General features: G+C 43.3%; 1 long non-coding RNA gene across 1 annotated transcript in view; it reads right to left on the reverse strand.

The window, feature by feature from the left end:
* Positions 1 to 845: 845 nt before the first annotated feature.
* The window catches only part of LOC309555271, a 610,536-nt gene continuing 589,136 nt past the window's right edge, over positions 846 to 22,245 (reverse strand). The window contains exon 2 of the long non-coding RNA XR_014225257.1: positions 846 to 1,013. This is a non-coding gene — a long non-coding RNA (uncharacterized lncRNA). The remainder of the gene's footprint in view (positions 1,014 to 22,245) is intronic.

A 22,245-nucleotide genomic window follows, 5' to 3' on the forward strand; every position in this document is an offset into this window, starting at 1 on the left:
GAATAACGAGCAGATGAGTGTTTAACTGGTCGAGTGAAAATGCCCAAGCAACTGGCTGCAGGATAAGCAGAGAGAGACCCAGGGAAATTTATACTCAGCAACCCCTACGGGGGGCAGTGCTAAAACACTATTACCTTTCACCTATTTGTCTTATAATTCTAATTGTACCATTTCCTTTATATCTCCCATCAGCTATGTAGTACAAGGGCCTGTTTGATTTTATACAAAATTAATGGATTGTTCAGGTGTGTCCTCAAGTTCCATAGTTCTGGTAAATTTAAAGGAAATTGTACAGAGATTGTATGATCAGATTGCATAATATATGGCCATCTTTATACAAGTACATAACAGGGAGTGGACGGAGACACTTAGTTGTCAGGCCTAGTTCACATGTCCACGTAGTGAAAACTCACATTACAGCATGGATTTGTTTTGGAGCATATTCACTTGCCATGCATAGGCATATGCAAACGCCCCAGAGAAGCTCTAGTTTTTGGTGTGTTTGCTGCACTTCGGGTGCCTTAAGGTGTAATGGCAATACAAGCATGATGCACATTTGCAATGTTTCTAAAATGCATGGCAAAGCACGCATTTTCTGCGCAGTTTGCCATGCATTTGGAAACACACAGATGTGAATGGAGCCTCATTGTTCTTGTATAAACACACAAACCTCACTTTCAGGCCCCATTTACACCTAAACTAGTGAGAGTGAATATTTTGTTTTTGCACATGTTGTGTGTTTGTGTGTGCCGTTAGCAATTACTGACACTGAAAGCACAACTAGGTAATTTTAGGTGTATAAATGTGACCATACACTATATAATCTCTGTACAATTTCCTTTACATTTATTTTCTTTCAGGTACTTATATAGCACCGTCAATTTACGCAGCACTTTACATATACATTGTACATTCACATCAGTCCCTGCCCTCAAGGAGCTTACAATCTAAGGTCCCTAACTCGCATTCATACATACACATACTAGGGCCAATTTAGACAGGAGCCAATTAACCTACCAGCATGTCTTTGGAGTGTGGGAGGAAACACACGCAGGCACATGGAGAACATGCAAACTACAGGCAGGTAATATCATGGATGGGATTCGAACCAGCGACCCTTTGCTGCTAGGCAAAAGTGCTAACTACTATACCACTCTGCTGCCATTCACCAAAACTAATAGGAGGACACGCCATCTATCCAAGCAGCGGTGGCTGGACAGTGCGCAGGCGCACCACATCGAGTCTCCTTGAGTAATCCGAGGCGGTTGGCTTAGCCGTACGATACTCACTGATCAGTGCAGGACGAACAGCTGAGCCACCGAGGCTAGGAGGAGAGAGCCCTGCAAACATCATCAGGGGATATTTATTTCCATGCATGACTTTCTATCTGTTTGTGCGTACCTGTTTTTATGGCTTCTATTAACTTCAAATAAATGGTGTTACACTAGGGCGGTGTGCGCTCTGTTCCTTTATTTTTTGTATCCAAGCACTCTGCATCCAATCAGGCAGGCCCTTGCACTACATCAGGAGTGTCCCATGGGCTGCATGTGGCCCCAGGAGGTTTAGTATGCGGCCTGAGCCCGTCTGAAGGGATGCTGGGAAAGCCAGTCAAGGAGACATGCCGGGGATGCTGTAAAGACCTAGTTGTTGGGTGAAGGGTGGGTGCTAATAAGGTCAGCTGGAAAACTCCTTCCTGTGTCTTACTGGTTTCTCTGTCTCTGTCTGTATACAGGGAGTCTCTGTAGCTTAGCAAGGGCTAAGGTAAGGCCTTGTTCTCAAAATGAAAGCAAGCTTGTATTCTTCTGCAACCAAGATACATTATTGGTGTATTGGTACATAGGGGAGCTAGATTTTAGAAAAAAAGGTGAACTTAGTGTTAAATGTATTCAAATTACTAGAAAGAATTCCACACTGCATCTTGTTTTTTATGCTCTCAAGGAACAAGTGACAAACATAGTAATCAATGGACCACTGTACAAGACCAACTTTTGGGGCACTCGTTCAACTGCTGCCCAAGTTTTAACACTTATTCACTGTAGATAGATGGATAGATAGATGGATAGATAGATAGATAGATAGATAGATAGATAGATAGATAGATAGATAGATAGATAGATAGATAGATAGATAGATAGATAGATAGATAGATAGATAGATAGATAGATAGATAGATAGATAGATAGATAGATAGTATTTTCCTATACCCCAAACCCTTTCATGGTTAATAATAAGTGACTGGGGATAGACAATGAGAATGCCAAGCACATGTACATGGTACATGTACATGGCATGTACAGGTAGTACTTTCTATGAGACACCACTTGAATAGTACAAGCTAGGAGCTTCTCACCTTTTCTAGTTACAGAAGGCCTAGCTGACAGCAGTAGGGGGTCCTAGTGCTCCTTTGCTCAACCCTCAGTCATCAGTTAGAGCCATAATTTCCACATTGTGTTTCCCTTGTGTAGTTGCATAGACTGCACCATTGATATGACCATAGCTACTTATTGAATTTCCACACAGGTCAACTGACATACTTATCCATATTGTTTGAGGAGGCAAATCTGTGCACTGAACTGGTAACTCAAGTTATTAGCTAGTGAGAACAACCATTAGCAGTTTGATTCTGCCTTCAAGAACAACTGTGTTTCCCCTAGAATATGTACATGTTATGCTAAGCATACAATAGATTTGGCTTAGTTCTTTTATTATAGTTTTTAGTTCATCACATCATTATCATATCTTTATTATTGTTTAGAACAGAAGAGGTTTGTCTTGTACTGTCAGAGCTTCACACGCCCATGTGTAAATTGTTATTTATAGCTATGAAAATTTTGCCTATATTATAGGACAATATAGATCTGAATTACAAATCAATTCTCAGTGTGTACAAGGAATCAAAAACATTAAGCAACAATTAAAGTGGACCATGCATGGGAAAAAATATCTTCCAGTAATTCAATGCATATTTCTCCCTTGAATGTGTAAAGTAATTTAGACATGCATAAACATTACCTGTGTTACATGCTAAAGGTGAAAAGTTTTGTATCACATACTCCATGCTGATGGCAGCCAAATTATATGTCAATAAGAAGAAAAAACAGAGCTCCTGAAATGCTAATATAATACTTAATTTCCGCAATACCTCTTATCCTCAAATTTTGGCACGTACATTGTCAACACAAATAGCTTATGTCCTATGTGTTATACACTGGCACGCTAAAAAAATGTCCATGCCTAAAAAAAAAAAAAAAAAAAAAAAAAAAACAGAAAAAAAAAACTTTTGTGTCATCAGAAAAAAGATCTACCTCACCCACCAACCCTTTAGCTGCATCGCTTACAAACAGATAGAGCCTTGCGGTACATCACTAGTGACTGGTCTCTGTTCGGAATGTACCCCATTTACAACCACATTTTGATATCTATGCTTTAAAATTGCATATCTACTATAGCTAATTGCTAATCCGCCCAAAAGCTGAAAGTGGTATTAACCACTTTAAGACCGGAAGGATTTGCCCCCTTAATGACCAGGCCCTATTTTGCGATTCAACACTGCGTTACTTTAACGGACAATTGCGCGGTCGTGCGACGCTGTACCCAAATAAAATCTATGTCCTTTTTTTCCCCACAAATAGAGCTTTCTTTTGGTGGTATTTGATCACCTGTGCGTTTTTTATGTTTTGTGCTATAAACAAAAAAAGGGCAACAATTTTGAAAAAATATATATATTTTTTACATTCTGCTATATGACATTCTCAAAATTTTTTTTTTTTTTTTAATTAAAATGTTTTAACATTTTAGGCCAATTTGTTTTCTGCTACATATTTTTGGTAAACAAAAATCGCAATAAGCGTATTTTGACTGGTTTGCGCAAAGGTTATCGCATCTACTAACTATTTAGATCTAGATTTATGTCATTTTTATTGTTTTTTTTTTTTACTAGTAATGGCGGCGATCTGAGATTTTTTGCGTGACTGCGACATTGCGGCGGACAGATCGGACCCCTAACTGACATTTTTGACACTTTTGGGCGTACCAGTGACATTACTACAGTAATCAGTGCTAAAAATATGCATTGTTACTGTAATAATGACACTGGCAGGGAAGGGGTTAACACTCTGGGTGATCAAGTGGTTAAAGCGGAGTTCCACCCTGGATTTTTTTTTTTTAATACCCCCGGGACAGTCAGGGCCAGTGCATTCCACAATGGCTAGCCTCTGATCTGTCCCGGGTTGCACTTACCTGTTAGGACAAATACTTACCTTGCAAACGTCTTGTCCAGCGCTGCCATCTCAGATGTGGGCAGCTTGAAGCCAGCGCGTCCTCTTCGGCGTCTTCTTCCGCCTTCTTTGGTCCCACGATGCTCTGCGCCGGCCCCGACGTCACTTCCGGGTCGCGCGCGTCATCCCTCCACAGCTTCTGGGCATGCCCAGAAGCTGTTTAGAAGGGGATGACGCGCGCGACCCGGAACTGACGTCGGGGCCGGTGCAGGCGCAATGATTCCTGGGAGCTATGACGTCCAGCTCCCAGGAATCATTGCAGAGCCAGGAAGTGACGACGGGCCGCGGCCGAGGAAGGAGGAAGAAGGAAGTAAGGTAAGGATATTTTCTTCCCTACGAGGTAAGTAAAAAAAAAAAAAATATGCGATTATCCATTTCTTTTTCAGGTGACCCGGAGCGAGAAGATGGAGGTAAGTATAAAAATAGGGTGGAACTCCACTTTAAATGTGAGACATGGGGAGTGATTCAAACTGTATGTGGGGTTGGGCTTTTGAAATGATCACAGAGACCTGTGATCCTATATAGAAGGATCACAGGCACTCTGTGATCATTCCAGAGAGAAGAACGGTCAGCTGTGTTTACAACAGCTGACCGTTCTCTCTCAGCTGGGAGCGATCACGGGTGGCAGGAGGCAATCGGAGCCTGCCCTGTGCATCAGAGTCCCTTCTGACAAGTGGGGGTGGGAGCACACCGCCGGCGGCGCGCGCTTGCCCCCTAGCTGCAGCCGCGCGACCGATGTTTACCTATGTCGGTTTGCGCAGGAGGGGCTGCGGTGCGGAAGCGTTTAAGATAAACCATAAAAATAACCTTTAACCAGAACTTAACCTCTAGTTTTAAAATACAAATGTCAAAACATTAGTATAAAGCCTTGTGCTTCACCACTAGTGACTGATCTCTGTTTCAAATGCACCTGATTTACAACCACACATATCTAACTAATATAACTAATCAGTGAGGTGGACTTTGTTAATTCCAGTGCCAAGGAGTGCTGAGAATGTACATTCTAAAGCAGACTGCCAACAGACAGATACATTTGTTTTATTTAGGCCTCATGCACACTGGATGTTTTTACAGCTGCTGTTTTTGGCTTCAGATGTTCTTGTTTTTGTCTGCAGCCAGTAAAATCCCCAGCATGTTATCCTATGTGTCCATGCACACACAGGTTGTTATCAGTAGTTTTTGGCAGGGGTGTTTTCTGGCTGAAAAAAAAAAACCCTGTGGGTTTTGAGAGGAGTTTTCGAGCTGTAAAAAATGCTCTAACTCTGATAAAAGCTAAAAGAAATGGGAAAAAAAACCACTAAAAATCTCAGCTATTCAGCGTTCTGAGCTAAAAGCTTTTGTGGGAGTATAGTTTTGCTAAAAAAAAAAAAGCTCAAAATGTGTTACAGCTTAAAAACACTGAAAAAGTCATTCTACAGCTACAACTTTCTACAGCTAATGCTACTGGTGCTCTTATAATGTCCTTTGTGCATGAGACCTTAAGAAGAGACATAGCAAAACAAAAGAAAAAAAAATAAATAAAAGCCTGCCTGTTTGCAATTGTTTCTTTTTAAATTTAGTTCTGCCTTAAAGCTGAGTTCCGGCCACAGAATCATTTTTTTAAAAAAAAATACTTCCCAAATAGTTATCCACCGCCCTTCATACATCCGTTAATCCAGTTTTACACAGTTTAATAAGTGATTTGCAATCATAAAATCTTACTTTAGAAATCGTTTGCTGAGCGCCACCATCTTTGTTGTGGTCACCCGAAGCCGCAGTATGAAAATGTATGCCCTGCTTCCTGGTTCTTGCTGGGTGGGGGAGATGAATGCAGCGTGAAATCTCGCGCATGCCCAGTACTATGTGATCGGCATAGTAAGGGTTTCCATAGGGACGCCTATCATCGTGTCATTTCCTGTTTGCAAATACCGCAATGAGAGGAGCGGCCGGCCGCCTACGTCACTGCCTATTGCCTCCTGGGAATGATGAGTAAGAGCTCCCAGGACGCATTGCAGGACAGGAAGTGACAGCGCGGGCCGTGGCCGCAGAGGGAGGAAGTGGAAGGAAGGTAAGTATATTTTCTTCTCAAACAAGGTAAGCAAAATAAAATCGAGAATATCCAATTGTTTTTCAGGTGACACTAAGGAGACGGATGGCACAAAATCTATTGTGATGATTTTGCGGCCAGAACTCCGCTTTAAGCATCTTTATATGAGTCATGCGACTATAATGTGACTTTAGTTCTCAATATCATATTAGGCTTTACTAAAAATAACTGTCACTTTTTATGAATAAAATATCCTTATCCTGTTTGTTAGCTGTATGAACTGAACCTATAGGATGTTCAAAATGATTTACAGCATAACTTATAATGGACACATTTTTGTTACCCTCACAAATTTTATTGCTCTTTCTTCTCTATTGAAGTTAAAAAAAACTATTTAACAAAATATATCTGTGTATTTGTTCACAGCCCTCACCAAGAAAAAACTGCTTGTAGGCAGGCTGAATAAATGTGTGCCGTTTGTTTTTCCGCAGTCAGCCCAGGCTGAAGAAATGGTTAAACTCTCAAGCTTTTGGTTCTGGACAGCCCACCTGTGCTATAAAAAGAGGGACAGCTAAGGTCTGAGAGGCCTGGAAAATGGGAACATGGGTACAGGTGAATCTTAGACACATTAAAGAAATCCGAGATCATGGAGAACAGTCAAGCCTTGGACAATGCCATAATGGACTCTCACCTCAGGGAGGTATGCCTGGGCCGCTACATTATTTTAGTTGGGATCAGAGACAGCATTGACGTTGTTCTTATTGCACTGTCATGCTGCATTTTTTGTAATATTAATCATTATGAGCCTGGTCTGAAGTTACTTAAAGGGGTGCATGTTTATTCTGGCATATTCTAAAGAACTTAAGTCTGTAAAGCACATGTGAGGTATGAAGTAACACTACTGCAAAAAGGTTAACTCCGCAAAATAATAAGAGAAGAATAGTTGCTATGGCTAACCAAGTGAAGGAACAAGCTTCAAGCAACCAGTCGTTAAGCATGGGTTCCATGTTTTGGCTCCCTCCATAGCGATTGATATCCAATAGCAAACCGGATCTGAACCTGCATTACAGAGATAAATGGCCTGGTCACAAAGTATGGGAAGGAAAGAGTTATGTGAGAGCCATATGAGGTCCACACTAGGAGTTTGGCGAGATTGGCCCATTCTGTTACTGAGAATGAGGTAACAGAGGTATGCTGGACTGGTAGAGTGGGTGCAGCTTCAGCGCTTCCCTCCTAATGCAAACATATAAGTTACATTGTGTAGTGGCATGGGTCAAGTCGCTTTTTAGAGGAAAACTGTACTTTAATTGCTGCACAAAGTGAAGGCTCATCTCTAAGTCAGGAAACTGCGTTAATGTTAGATTCTTCACATGACTGCAGTCTCCGCCTGGTCCCGACATTTATGAGTGCACTCCGTGCGAGAGGTACTCCCACATGCACGGGTGCAGATGACCCTGCCCTCATTCGGTGTAGTGGGAAAAGGCCTGCTAACTTGTTTGCTTTTACAATTGGATTCCTCAGCACAGAAGCCACTCCACCATGTCTGCATCTGGGTTGATTCTCCTTTCTGCAAATAAATGCAGACGTATAAAATGCGCGTTCCTTTCATTCATTTTTCCAGCCAAAATGTTTATTGTAGGTCTGATCAGAAAGTAGAAAGGTTAAAACTGCTCTCACATTTTTATAGCTGTTTGTGTCCCCACAAGGAAGCTTTCCCTTTTTTTCCTGTTCAAAAGACAGAATAGAAAGCCAGAGGACACATTCCCAAAAGGAACTCAAATTCTAACTTTGAGCACTTCAGATGAATAGGCACCCTCACTTGAAGATCCCCCCCCCCCCCCCCCAATTGTTTCAATTTTAAATTTGTAGACTAATTTTCTGTCCTGGTGACAACTGTTAATAGCTCAGGAAAGGAATGACTCAAAAGGAAATCCAGACAGCTACTGTATAAAAACTTAAAGTCATAACCCTTTCACACTCTGTACAGAATTAAAGGCATAGTAAACGTAAATAGAAAATCTGCTGAGAGGCAGGGCTTTTATAAGCAGAAGAGACCCTAGAGGTCTCTTCTGTCATAAATCTCCCCCCTGACTGTCAGCGAGTAATGTGATCTGAAACGCACATGTGCAGGTAAGACCACATTTACGGCCCACACGCATGAGCAGGAGTGACGTCACTGCTGCCCGGCCATTCAAGCGGCAAAAGATTCCAAACCCAGAAAGAAGACCGGGCGAAGATGGAGATAAAAACCAGACGATTAACCACCTCCCGTCTGTGCTATAGCCGAAAGACAGCTACAGCGCGGGCTCTAATTTCCGGGAGGCCGTCTTTAAACGGCCTCCCAGTAACAGGCTCCCCGCGCGCATCGGGGAAAATCTGTGTCGGCCGTGTCCCTTGGACACAGCCAATCACAGATCGTGGTGAATGGCCAATCACAGCGGCCATTTACCACGTGATCGGAACATCCAATGAGAGATGATCTCAAATGTAAACATATGAGATCATCTCTCATTGCCAGCTCTCTTCCTCACACAGAGACTGCAGTGTGAGGAAGAGGAGAGCCGATCAGACACAGAGAAATGTAATCAGGGCACTGATCACCAGTGCCCTGATTAAACAAGAGGTAAATAAAATGCCATCAGTGCCCACAGTGCCCGCCATCAGTGTCCCCCCATCAGTGCCCACAAGCAGTGCCCATAGTGCTGCCAGTCAGTGCCCATCAGTGCCTGCTCATCTAGGCACTGATGGGCACTGACTAGCAGCACTATGGGCACTGAGTGTGGGCACTGATGGTGCTGCCCATCAGTGCTCATCAGTGCCGCCCACCAGTGTCCATCAGTGCCACCCACCAGTGTCCATCAATGCCGCCTCTCAGTGCCCATCAGTGCCACCCATCAGTGCCGCCTCTCAGTGCCCAGCAGTGCCACCTATCAGTGCTAATCAGTGCCACCTATCAGTGCCCAGCAGTGCCACCTCTCAGTGCCCAGCAGTGCCAGCTCGCAGTGCCGCCTATCAGTGCTCATCAGTGCTGCCTATCAGTGCTCACAGTGCCGCCTATCAGTGCCACCTATCAGTGCTCATCAGTGCGCATATTAGTACCTCCTCATCAGTGCCACCTCATCAGTGCCCATAAGTGCCACCTCATCAGAGCCCATAAGTGCCACCTCATCAGTGCCCATCAGTGCAGCATATCAGTGCCGATCACTGCCGCCTCATCAGCGCACATCAGTGAAGGAGAAAAAAATATTTATTTTCAAAATTTACTCACAGAAAATAAGAAAACTTTTTTTTTTCAAAATTTTCTGTCTTTTTTCTTGTAAGAAATAAAAGACCCAGAGGTGATTAAATACCACCAAAAGAAAGCTCTATTTGTGAGAAAAAAATTATAAAAATTTCATATGAGCGCTGAAAGCTGAAAATTGGCCTGGGCAGGAAGGGGGTGAAAGTGCCCTGTAGGCAAGTGGTTAAACAGTGGGTGCCGTTTCATGGCACAGGAACATGTGAGTGAACTGGCCAATGTTTTTATTGGGAACTCTTTTTAAATAAACGTATTGCACGATTATTGCACTATTGCTTTTTTAGTTTAGGATTTCCTTGCTGGTTGAACAGGATGAGAGAGAAAGAGGAGGTGAATGCTGGGCACACACCAACTTTAAAGATGTACCATACAAGCTGTGAGGATCCTTGGTGGCCCAAAGGGTTCTGGTGAGTGGCCCTCTTATACTAGGTAGTAGAGCACATGTTTTAAGCAGAGCACTTTTTAAGTGAGAAGGGCATGCAGCACATAGAGCACATATGGTGACAGGAAGAAATTGAACGGAAGATTGACTGTCGTATTTTTGAATTACAGGATATTTATATTTCTCCAGGATCTTTTTATATCTTTCTTTTTTTTTAATGTTTTTTGAACACAGGACTTTTATTTGCTGCCAAGTTGATTGCATTGATTTGTTTGCAAACAAAAAATGATTTTGGATTAACTATTGGTGAATTGCACTAAAACACACAACACAGGTTGTTTAGGCTAGCGCCTCAACACAGGGTATACACAATGACACATTTACAAGACCTAAAGGAGGCAAATAAGATACATTTATTGTTAGAATTTACATTTTAAAGTGGAAATAAAACCACTGATTTAACTGTTTCTCAAAAGGAAGCTTAAGTTTTAAATGTTCAAAATCTTATGAAATCCTTACCACCTTTCTGTCCACCCTATAGGAAAATGATGGCCGGGCAGGACATCCACCAATCTGGGTGGACGTCACATGACCACCCCCCCCCAAAAGCGCCTCAAAAGTCCCCTGTCAGAGGACGTCACAAAGCCAGTTCAGGCTCTAGAACACAGGTGTCTTACTGGCGGCCCTCTGGTTGTTTTACGGAACTACATATCCCATGAGGCATCGCAAGCCTGACAGTAACTAGCAAAACTTCCACAGACAGAGGCATGATGAGACTTGTAGTTTCACAACAGCTTGGGGCCACCAATTTGACATCAATGCTCTAGAAGGATCGTGACAATAATAAGGGGATGCACTCATATGCCTGACTTGCAGCTGGCTCAGCCTCTCAGCACCAATGACAGCTTGAGCCAGTTCCAAAGCCCAGTGCTCCAGTGAGCATTGGAAGGGCAGAGCAGAGAGTTGGTAATGGACAGCCACCACTCTCTGCTTAGAGTGGACTACTGAGTGATCAGGTAAGGTGCAGCATGGTTTGTCGGCAAACAGGAATCACACAGAGGCTAAGATGAACAACAATAGTGTGATCACGCAAAGTTCCAACAAGGTACAACCAGGCTTGACAGGAGCCATTTATGAAAACTGCAGAGAATATCTGTTAACTTTGGATCATGCCAACAGCTTCTGCAATAAGGAATGGGAATGCGGTCTGGCCAGTCCACCCCCGAATGGGAGGTTTCTCCAGCAGAGGGTAAGTGTAGTCCCTAAGCTGTCTCTACTCCTCCATAACCTCTCCCTAGCTATCAAAAATTTCCATGACAGACAGAGAACCGGTCCCTACATTCAAAACTTGGAAAATGCACGCCAAACTTAGGAGCCAGTGTCTTAAACAGACACTGCCTTGACCCAAGATAGCCACAAGGTCAGTGAGGGCAGCAATGTCCAATTAGACAGCTGTTTCCTCAATGACAGAAGGATGTTACAGAGGAACTAAGTTCCTTTCACCTTCCTTCCCCTACTGTATTGCCATTGTGACCCAGCGTCACCTACAGATGGGAGGATAGACTGCTCCTGCCTTCAAGCTGTCATGTGACCGTTCAGTTCTTGGGCTTAAAGTAAAATAAACCTTCAGGTTTTTTTTTTTTTTCCTATTACAATAATCAACGTGTTATACAAGTACTTACCTGCTCTGTGTAATGGTTTTTCACAGGGCAGTCCCGATCCTCCTTTGCTGTGGTCCCCCACCAGCACTCCAGGCTCTTCCTCCTCGGTGAGTGCCTCCATAGAAAGTGACTTTCTATGGGGGCACATGTGTGAGCTCATCTTAAGCCACCTTATCTACATCCTTTGACACAGACTGGGTGGCTTGGCCTCTCAGGTGCTATCTACAGTGTTGCCAGTGTCAGTTTAAAGGTTGTTCAAACTCTGTAAGCTAAACATGGATCTGGAAAGTCTGTGTGTGTTGCTAGGGGTATCTGGGAGCCTAACCTTTGTGTGATGAGAAATAAAACCTCTTAAAAGACAGAAAGTGACTGGTGCCCAGTGTTGTCTCAGATCCTATTTTAGTCATGGAATCAGCCCTGGGAGAAATAACAACCCTCCCTTTCTCTGGGGTACAAATTCCTCTCAAGGTCAGAGGTATACTACACCAAAAATTGTTATTTTTGATAATCCGATATAAGCTTGCTTGAAAAAATCTCCTTTTGTATTGTGAGTTATGCCTGCCTTCTGGCCATCTCTTGCCACAACTTCCTGGATTGCCTGCATGCTTCGCAACTTCTCCTCTGATGTTTACTTCTTTTTCTTTTTTCCAATGTTTTTATTCAGAATTTGATAGAAAGAATGTACAGGCAATATAGTACAGTAAAATATCATGGTTTAAAGCCATTTCATTTCCATAAATTTACAGTAATGTAGTTACAGAATAGAATATCTGGAGGGTAAATCAACACAAAATCTCAAATATCTTACCCATGTGGGTATAGAGACTAAAATATGGCTAATGCCCATATTTGTAGTCACAATAACAAAAACTTGTAGAATATAAACTTTTAAAATTATAATTAAAAAGTGACCAAGGTTCCAGAATCTATTGAATAATTGATCATTAAATGTATTGCTAGAGTCTGAAGTGAGGAACCAGTCAAACTTTACAGCTCGCCTACTACATGCAGGGTCACTTATACGTTTCAGTAAAGGGAGGATGGACTAGCCATCCTTATATGATGAGTGGATATCTCACTGGGTTCAACAGGGGCCTTCCGTGACCAAAGTAGTAATCAGAAAAAGGATAGGAAAAAAATAGAGAGAAATAAGGAGAAAGAAGTGAGAGTTACAAAGTACTGATTGCCAACCCTCCAGTCCATATCCCCTAAAGCACAATGGAGAAGCCCCCGGGACATAGGAAGCTATTCTTGTCAGGACCATATGCCATCTCATTAGCTACTTGTAAATTTGCTTCAATGATTGAAGGATCGATGTGTTGACCAGTGATCCTGAGGTGGTTTGGGCTAAGGAACACCATTTATCGAATTCTAAAGAATCTCTCAAGTCATTCTTCCACTGCTCCATGTTCATTTTTTCATTGGAATCAATATTAGGACAGAATACTGTATATTGCCAAAATGTGTCCTTTAAGCTTATTGAAATTATCAACAAAAATTCCATGTGTCATATATGTTAAATCTGAAAAGAGTTAAGAAAGTGTACAATCTGAGACTATTGAGAGAATTCCGATTCCTGCAGCTGATGCTTTTCTATTAGGATTTGGTTAGTCAACACGACTCTATGATCTCAAAAATCTGCTATTCACAGGAATCCTTTATTCAAATCAAAGGTTCTAGTGGCAAGGCCCGGCGTGTATGAGGGCATTTGAATTTGTGAGTTCTGGTGAGTCTGCCTCATAATACAAGGGAAAATGACAGGGAGAGGCAAAGTATAGTTGGCCTGTCTTTAAATGGCAACTACATCAGCTGTGAGATTAGTCTAGGTGGGCAGGAGCACGTTTCAGCCTGCATACACAGGGATGTAGATAACTTATGAAATTGGATCAGCTGTGCTATTTGGGCAGCATAAAAAATATTTAATATTTGTACGCTTGCTCACCCTAGGCCTCTCAATTCCCCAAAATAAATAACATTTGCAATGTAGCAAGGTCAGACATAATGATAGCCACTGTTAGGGTCAGGAATAAAAATAAAATCCTCGGAAGAATGTTCATCTTTAACTAATGTAACCTGTCAAACCTTGATGGGGGAATAATTTGCCATATAGCTAAGTCCTCAGATAGTCTTTTTTAATAATGGGGGTTAATTTCTCGAGCATAAAGTATGCAAGGTGGGTATGAGAAAAATACCAAAATAGGGAAGGTCCTCGGTTTGCCATTTGAAGACATACTTCTGTTGAAGAGCTTGAACTGTTTGACTATCTAATAACAAATTCAATGCCTGAGATTTAGCGTGGTTTATTGTGAGGCCAGATATCTGCGAAAAGGGCCGAAGGATTGCATAAAGATTGCGGATGGAAGTACTGTAATAGGATGTCATCGGCAAAGAAAGCACATTTGTGCTCTCTATCCCCTCTGTATGCCTTGTTCATCTATATAGGTACAGATTTTACAGATTTTAATTGCTAATGACTCAAGGGCCAAAATAAATGGTAGCCATAGTGGGCCAACACATAAAAGAGGTAGTCCCAGGACAGACTGTCAAAGGCTTTGTGTACATCTAACTATCGAAACATAGCTTGTCTGGTCCCCTTTGCATCCCAGTTAGAGCGAATCCCCGAGATAATGTCTATAAATAACCTTGTCTGATCAGAAGCTTGGCAATTAGGGATAAAGCCTGCTTGATTAAGATGGATATATTGGGCAAGGAGCGAGTTCAGCCGCGTCGCTAGGGCCTTCAACATGATCTTCAGATCCAGATTTATAAGGTAACTCGGTTGATAATTCACACAGTCTCTGGTTTCGGCATAACGTGAATGAATGCTTTATTCTCTTTTGTGGGAAGAGATGCACCCCTCTGTATATCATTAAAGAGGGAGGACAGGTGTGGGGTCAAAATCTCATGATATTTCTTATAATAATGACCAGAAAAGCTGTCTGGGCCTGGGGCAGTAGATGGATTAAGGTGTTTTAGGTTCAGTGAACTCTTTTTCTATTAGTTCTACATGAGCCTTTTGTAGTTTATACAGGTAAATATCATAAAAAAATCTATCCGCCTGGTCTTCCTGAAAGGAATCCAGTTTATTATATATCTGTCTCTCCCTTCTGGGATCCTCCCCAACTCTCTAAAACATGCACTGGTCACCCCTATATTTAAAAAGCCCTCACTGGACCCCTCCAATCTTAACAACCTATGACCCATCTCCTTGCTCCCCTTTTATCCAAAATCAAATGTCCAGCTTTCTCTCTTTATAATTTGTGCGTATAGAGATAAGTGTAAGAGAAGGAGGATTCTAAACTCAAGATTACCACCAAAGGAGTGAAACAGTATAAAACAAAGAGGGACAAAAGCGCATATAGACCATTGGTTGGTATTATCCCCCAGGTGAGGGCACATCAGATGAGGGGATTATCACTAATGTATGTGGATGATTGGAGCACATAGAGGTGAACACTAATTTGGGAAGCAGTCGTTTGGATATGTGAACACAAGCCTGTTTTTTATGAAAGATTAACCCCTTCCGTACCGCGTCATGTCAAATGACGTCGGCACAAATCCTTTCTCGATCCGGGCGGACGTCATATGACGGCCCCCGGATCTCCCCGCTACTGCGCGCCCCCGGGGGCGCGCAGCGCGGCGATCGGGGGTGAGGCTCGTCCCTCGGACTGAGCCCAACCCCGATCAAGGTAAACAGCCAATGAAATTGGCTGTTTACCACGTGATCGGCTGTGTCAATCACAGCCGATCACATGAGCGGCTCCAGCGCGAGCCGCTCGTTCCTTCCTTAATGCGCGCCCCCGGGGGCGCGCAGCGCGGCGATCGGGGACGAGGCTCGTCCCTCGGACAGAGTCGATCCCCGATCTAGGTAAAGAGCCAATGAAATTGAAATTGGCTCTTTACCACGTGACCGGCTGTGTCCAATCACAGCCGGTCACAAATGTCATCAGAGAACACGGTAACTAGCTGTCACCGTGTTCTCCTCCTCACACACTGATCCTGTGTGAGGAGGAGATTGTGGTAACAGCTAGTTACCAATCATAGTGCACCCCAAACACACTGATTGCCCCCCCCCAATAAAGAGCACCTGTCACTAGCCCATCAAAGTACCCGAGTACCTGTCACCAGCCCATCAGGTACTCTGATGACAGGTACTCGGGTACTCTGATGGGCTGATGACAGGTACTCGGGTACTCTGATGACAGGTACTCGGGTACTCTGATGACAGGTACTCGGGTACTCTGATGACAGGTACTCTGATGGGCTGGTGACAGGTACTCGGGTACTCTGATGACAGGTACTCTGATGGGCTGGTGACAGGTACTCGGGTACTCTGATGATGGGTACTCGGGTACTCTGATGACGGGTACTCGGGTACTCTGATGACGGGTACTCGGATACTCTGATGACGGGTACTCGGGTACTCTGATGACAGGTACTCGGGTACTCTGATGACGGGTACTCGGATACTCTGATGACGGGTACTCGGGTACTCTGATGACAGGTACTCTGACGACAGGTACTCTGGTACTTTGAGTACCCGTCATCAGAGTACCCGAGTACCTGTCACCTACCCATCAGAGTACCCAAGTACCTGTCACCTACCCAACAGAGTACCCGAGTACCTTCCACCTGCTCATCAGAGTACCTGACACCTGAAGTACCCGAGTACTTGCCACCTGCTCATCATTACCCATCACTACTCGTCAGTACTCATCAGTACCCATCAGTACCTATCACCTATTAGTATCAGTACTGATCATCCGTACCCATCAGTACAGTATCAGTATCACCTATCAGTATCAGTACTACTCATCAGTACCTATCACCTGCCTATCACCTGCCCATAAGAGTACCCGAGTACCTGTCACCTGCCTATCGGAGTACTCGAGTACCTGCCACTTGCTCATCAGTACCAGAGTACCTGTCACCTGCCCAGCAAAGTACCCGAGTACCTGTCACCCTTCATACAGCCACCATGTCCAAGTCCAAAAAGGTTTATATACGTCGTCCGTTTAAACCTAAATACCGGTGTTATGGCAGCAGATAGCTGCCATAACCCTGGTATTTTTTTAAACGGTGGACGGTTGGCTTTCCGATAAGGGTGGTCCCAGCGGCGGATTCGCCGCGGGATCACCCTTCCGGGGTGGCGGAAAAGGTGCCCCCCCCCCTCCCGCTGCATTCTGGTCCTTTTCCCCGTTTACCGGACCCGCCGGCAGCGGGGAAAACGATCCGGTCCCAGATCCTCACAGACAGGATGTCGAGTGAGGGCAAGCTTGCCCTCACTTGACTCTATGGTCTTGGAGGACCGGAGCTACGGCAAACATCATTGCCTAGCAACCAGTTTAAAGGTCCCTTTTTTTTTTTCATTTTATTTAATTTTTTTTTAATTTTTTTTTTTTTATTTTTTCTATCTTTTAGTGTACTTGTGAGATCTGAGGACTTTTTGACCCCAGATCTCACAAAAAAGAGGTCCTGTCGTGCCTTTTTTTATTACAAGTAATGTTTACATTTCTTGTAATAGAAATAAAAATGATCAATTTTGTTTTTTTTAAAAAAACAGTGTAAAAATAAAAAATAATAAATAAAATAAATAGTAAAAAAAAAAAAAAAAAATTAAAGCGCCCTGTCCCCGCGAGCTCGCGCGCAGAAGCGAACGCATACGGAAACCCCGCCCACATATGTAAACAGTGTTCAAACTACACATGTGAGGTATCGTCGCGATCGTTAGAGCAAGAGCAATAATTTGAGCCCTAGACCTCCTCTGTAACTCTAAGATAGCAACCTGTAGAAATTTTTAAAATGTCGCCTATGGGGATTTTTAAGTACCAAAGTTTGTCACCATTCTGTGAGCGTGCGCAATTTTGAAGCATGACATGTTGGGTATCTATTTACTCGGCGTAACATTATCTTTCACATTATGGAAAACAATTGGGCTAACTTTACTGTTTTCTTATTTTTTAATTAAAAAAAGTGATTTTTTTCCCAAAAAATTGTGTTTGGAAGACCGCTGCGCAAATACGGTGTGATAAAAAATATTGCAATAATCTCCATTTTATTCTCTAGGGTCTCTGCTAAAAAAAAATATATAATGTTTTTGGGTTCTAAGTAGTTTTCTAGCAAAAACAACTGATTTTAGCTTGTAAACACCAAATGTCAAAAATAGGCCTAGGCAAGTGGCTAGGATGCATGATGATGCTCCTTGGAAGTTTAGGCCCCTCTATATGGCTAGGCTGTGAAAAAGTCTCACACATGTGGTATTGCCATACTCAGGAGGAGTGGCAGAATGTATTTTGGGGTGTCATTTTTGCTATGTACATGCTATGTGTTAGGAATATTCTATAAATTTACAACTTTGTGTAAAAAAAAAAAGTTTTTATTTTTTTCCCACATTTTCCAAAAACTTGTGGAAAAAAATGACATGTTCAAAGGACCCATAATGCCTCATAGAATATACGTTGGAGTGTTTGCTTTCCAAAATGGGGTCATTTTGTGGACTTTTCCATTGTATTGGTGCTCTAGGGCCTTGAAAAGTGTGATAGGTAGTAAGAAAGTTTTATGTGTATTTATGCTCCTAAAACGCCTTATGGTGCTACTTGGACGTGGAGTCTCTTTTTGTGGCCAGGCTGTGTAAAAGTCTCACACATGTGGTATCGCCATACTCGGAAGGAGTAGCAGAATGTATTTTGGGGTGTCATTTTTGCTGTGTACATGCTATGTGTTAGAAATAGCTTATAAATTGACAACGTTTTGGGAAAAAAAAAGAAAAAAAAATGTTTTCTTCATTTTCCCAAGAATTGTGGGAAAAAATTATAACTTCAAAAAACTCACCATGCCTCTTACTAAATACCTTGGACTGTCTACTTTACAAAAAAAGGGTCATTTGGGGGGTATTTGTACTGTCCTGACATTTCAGGGCCTCAAGAAAGGAGATAGGCCATCAGTACATCTGGTGTGATCAATTTTCAGTAATTGGTACCATAGCTTCTAGACTCAATAACTTTCACACAGACTAAATAATATACACTAATTTGGGTTAATTTTACCAGAGATATGTAGCAGTATAAATTTTGGCCCAAATGTATGAAGAAAAATTAATTTTTTGCAAAATTTTATAATAGAAACTAAAAAAAAGTGTTTTTTTTGCAAAATTTTTGCTCTTTTTTTGCTTATATCATGGAAAAAAAAAAACCCCCAGTTGTGATCAAATACCACCAAAAGAAAGCTCTATTTGTGTGAAAAAAATGATAAAAATTTTGTTTGGTTACAGTGTAGCATGACTGAGCAATTGTCATTCAAAGTGTGAGAGTGCTGAAAGCTGAAAATTGGTCTGGGCAGGAAGGGGGTCTAACTGCTCTGTATGGAAGCGGTTAAGCATATGCAAGCAAATTCATACCAAATGACACATTATGGACTGATGCATTGTTTGTTTTGTTAATGTTATATAGTTTGATATGATATGCTGATTCTGAAAATTGCTATGCAAACAGATTTAAAGGGACACTAACACATTAGCATTTGGGAGCGCAGCACCACTTTTGAATATAATTTTGCACATTGATATACATTTAGTGAGTGTGTATAGGTGTGAGCGGTCCGCTTTGCAAGTTTTGTAGTCTTATAGCACTCAATAGCACAACATAGCAACCCGCAAGTGCACCCATTTTTAAAAGGATTTTGAGTCGGATGATCATTTTTTAAGTGTAATCTAGGCAAAGTTGGAATAAATGTCCTTGCGAGAAGTGTGGTAGGCTTATCGCCAAGTGTATAATATCTATGCCTGGACCATCCTATGTCAATTCTTTCAATTCCTAAGGACTACATATCCCATGGTATCTTGCTGCCTGCAGGCAGTGATTCCTGTACTGACTTTGCCTCCTGATACTCCTCCTCTGAGCACCCCTGTATTTCAGAAAGCAGGCTCTGTTATATGTGTCACACAGCAGTGCCTACTCACTGGGCATAGTGAATATGTGTCACAGAATTCAATTAAGTAAATGTGTGGGTATCTTCACAAAGTAAGTTTACAAACTTCAAGATCATTCAGAGTAATAGGAGAAGGCAAGAAATAATTAGTGTACAATGTAAAAATGAATAAATGATTTTACATTTTGACCATAGATGTGGTTTAACATTTTCCTGCTAAGACCGAAGTTCAGGGAAGAGGCACTAAGTGACTAGATGCCAGCAGTGCTGAAAGTTGTAAACTGCAAATGTTGGGGTAAGAAAAAAAAAAAATAGTTTACTGAGGAATGTGGTGAGCTGCAGAGCAGGTGTGTTGCCTGCTACTGCATTTGTCAATGGCGTGGCACCGCAACCCCCTGCAGTTTGCAGGTTGCAGTGTAAATGGACCACTTGTGTCATTTTAGGCCTCCTTCACACAGGCATACTGAGCTTCACAGCATAAAATTGCAACAAGGTCGCATTTAAGTTGTCCAAATGCTATTATCATGTTGAAGTTGTAATAATGTTTGTGTGATGCATGCATGCAAGTGTACATATTTATTAAAGCCTATAGGTTGCTAGGTCATACTCAGCTCCTGCTGTAACGGATCTTTGTACCCCAGGTGGGCACATCCGCCGAAACTGTGTCTCCTGTCCTCCAAACGCACCCACAGCCTGCAGAGAAGCCATATCCAGCCCTTAACCCCTCAATCACGAGACAATCCACACAGGTGTTGAGGGTTAACCATCCAGAGCTTAAACTGTTTATTACATTCCAAGACACAGTTTTACATACAGTTAGGGAAACTCCCCTTAGCCTTGCCACAGAAGGGGGGGAAGGGAACATAGACCAACCAATGAGAACTGAACATTTGTACATTTGAAACAAGCAGTCTTAATACACACCCCCTGTGGAGAGATGTCTCCAACTCAGACCATTGTCTGCCATGAATCCACACACTTAGACACAGAAACAGGAGGGGGGGGGGGGGGGATGGGTTGTAACATTACATTACATTAACTCAATGCCATGAGTCAGTTGTTCAGAGGATGAATAAAGAGAAAATAAAATGCAATGTCCCAAACTCATAAGAAAATGACACAAAGGGGTTTACAATCCAGGGACAGGGTGATCCGTCACCCATAGTGACGGCTAGTACCGTCACATCTCTTCCCCCCAAAGGTAGACTAATCCAGGTACTAGACCTCCAACTGGTCTGTGCCTGACTTAGTCGGGTAACAAATCCCAAAGAGTCAATTTCTGTTTGCCTGGATAATTCGTTGGCGTTGCCGTTTTGCTTCCCAGGGCAGTAGTGGATGGTAAAGTCAAAAGGCTGCAGTGCCAAACTCCAGTATCTTCTGGCCCATAGTCTGTCAGTAGGAGGCTTGCGCACAGTCCCCTCCAAAACACACAGTGACAGTGGGTTCTGTCACATTTCTCCCCTTTTAAAAACAGACTAACGAGGTTCCTGACCCTCAAATGGTCTGGACCTGCGTTAGTCACAAACTTCCACCCCAGGCAACCAGGAAAACTAAAAGAACGACTCTGGCGCTGGGAGGCAACACCGCACATAGGGTCTCCCATGAATAAAAACAGCCGCTGCAGAGTGGGAACAGCTGTCTGCACTCCTCTGATCCAGGGCAGGGTTGCAGATATTGGGGGGAGCTGAATAATTCTCTGCCCTGATGCCAGCGCTTCCGCTGGTAGGGAATGTAGGCTGGTAGGGCTATGCATTTGGGGAGAAAAGGGTACTTGCTTTTCTCCTGGTGTAGTTACGAGCCGCTGAGAAGGTATCTTGCAGGGACTGTCTCCTGGATTCTTCATCTCTGGTTCTGATGCTGGGCAGAGACCATCAGCACTCTGTCCTGTAGCCAGCGCTTCTGCCGGAGGGATAAACACTGGGATAGTGTCCAATTGTTGGGGAGGGAGAATTGCTTCCTCTACTCCCGGTGGGGATATCTGCTGTTGGGAAAACAGTTCACGCAGATCCTCTCTCAGACTCTCCGGATCCAACTCTTTTTCTGATGCTGGGCAGATGCCAGGGGCACTCTGCCCTGTAGCCAGCGCTTCTGCTGGGGCGATAAACACTGGGGTAGTGTCCAAGTGCTGGGGAAACGGCTCACTGAGGTCACCCCTCGGACTCCCTGGATCTACCTCTGAGGGTGGGCAGAGGCCATCGGCACTCTGGCCCGTAGCCAGCGCTTCTGCTGGGGGGATAAACACTGGGGTAGTGTCCAAGTGCTGGGGAAACGGCTCACTGAGGTCACCCCTCGGACTCCCTGGATCTACCTCTGAGGGTGGGAAGAGGCCAGCGGCACTCTGCCCCGTAGCCAGCGCTTCTGCTGGGGGGATAAACACTGGGGTAGTGTCCAATTGTTGGGGAGGGAGAATTGCTTCCTCTACTCCCGGTGGGGGTATTTGCTGTTGGGAAAACAGCTCACGCAGATCCTCTCTCAGACTCTCCGGATCCAACTCTTTTTCTGATGCTGGGCAGATGCCAGGGGCACTCTGCCCTGTAGCCAATGCTTCTGCTGGGGCACCAGATAAGATACTCTGGACTTGCTGCTGATCACCATTTCCCAGCCTTCCAGCGCCTGTCTCAACTCCCCCTTCTGAGACCTTCATGCTATCAGCTTGTCTCGCTGCCTGGTGGACC

Source organism: Pelophylax lessonae (assembly GCF_965119305.1).
Source record: "Pelophylax lessonae genome assembly, chromosome: 4".
Classification (NCBI taxonomy): domain Eukaryota; kingdom Metazoa; phylum Chordata; class Amphibia; order Anura; family Ranidae; genus Pelophylax; species Pelophylax lessonae.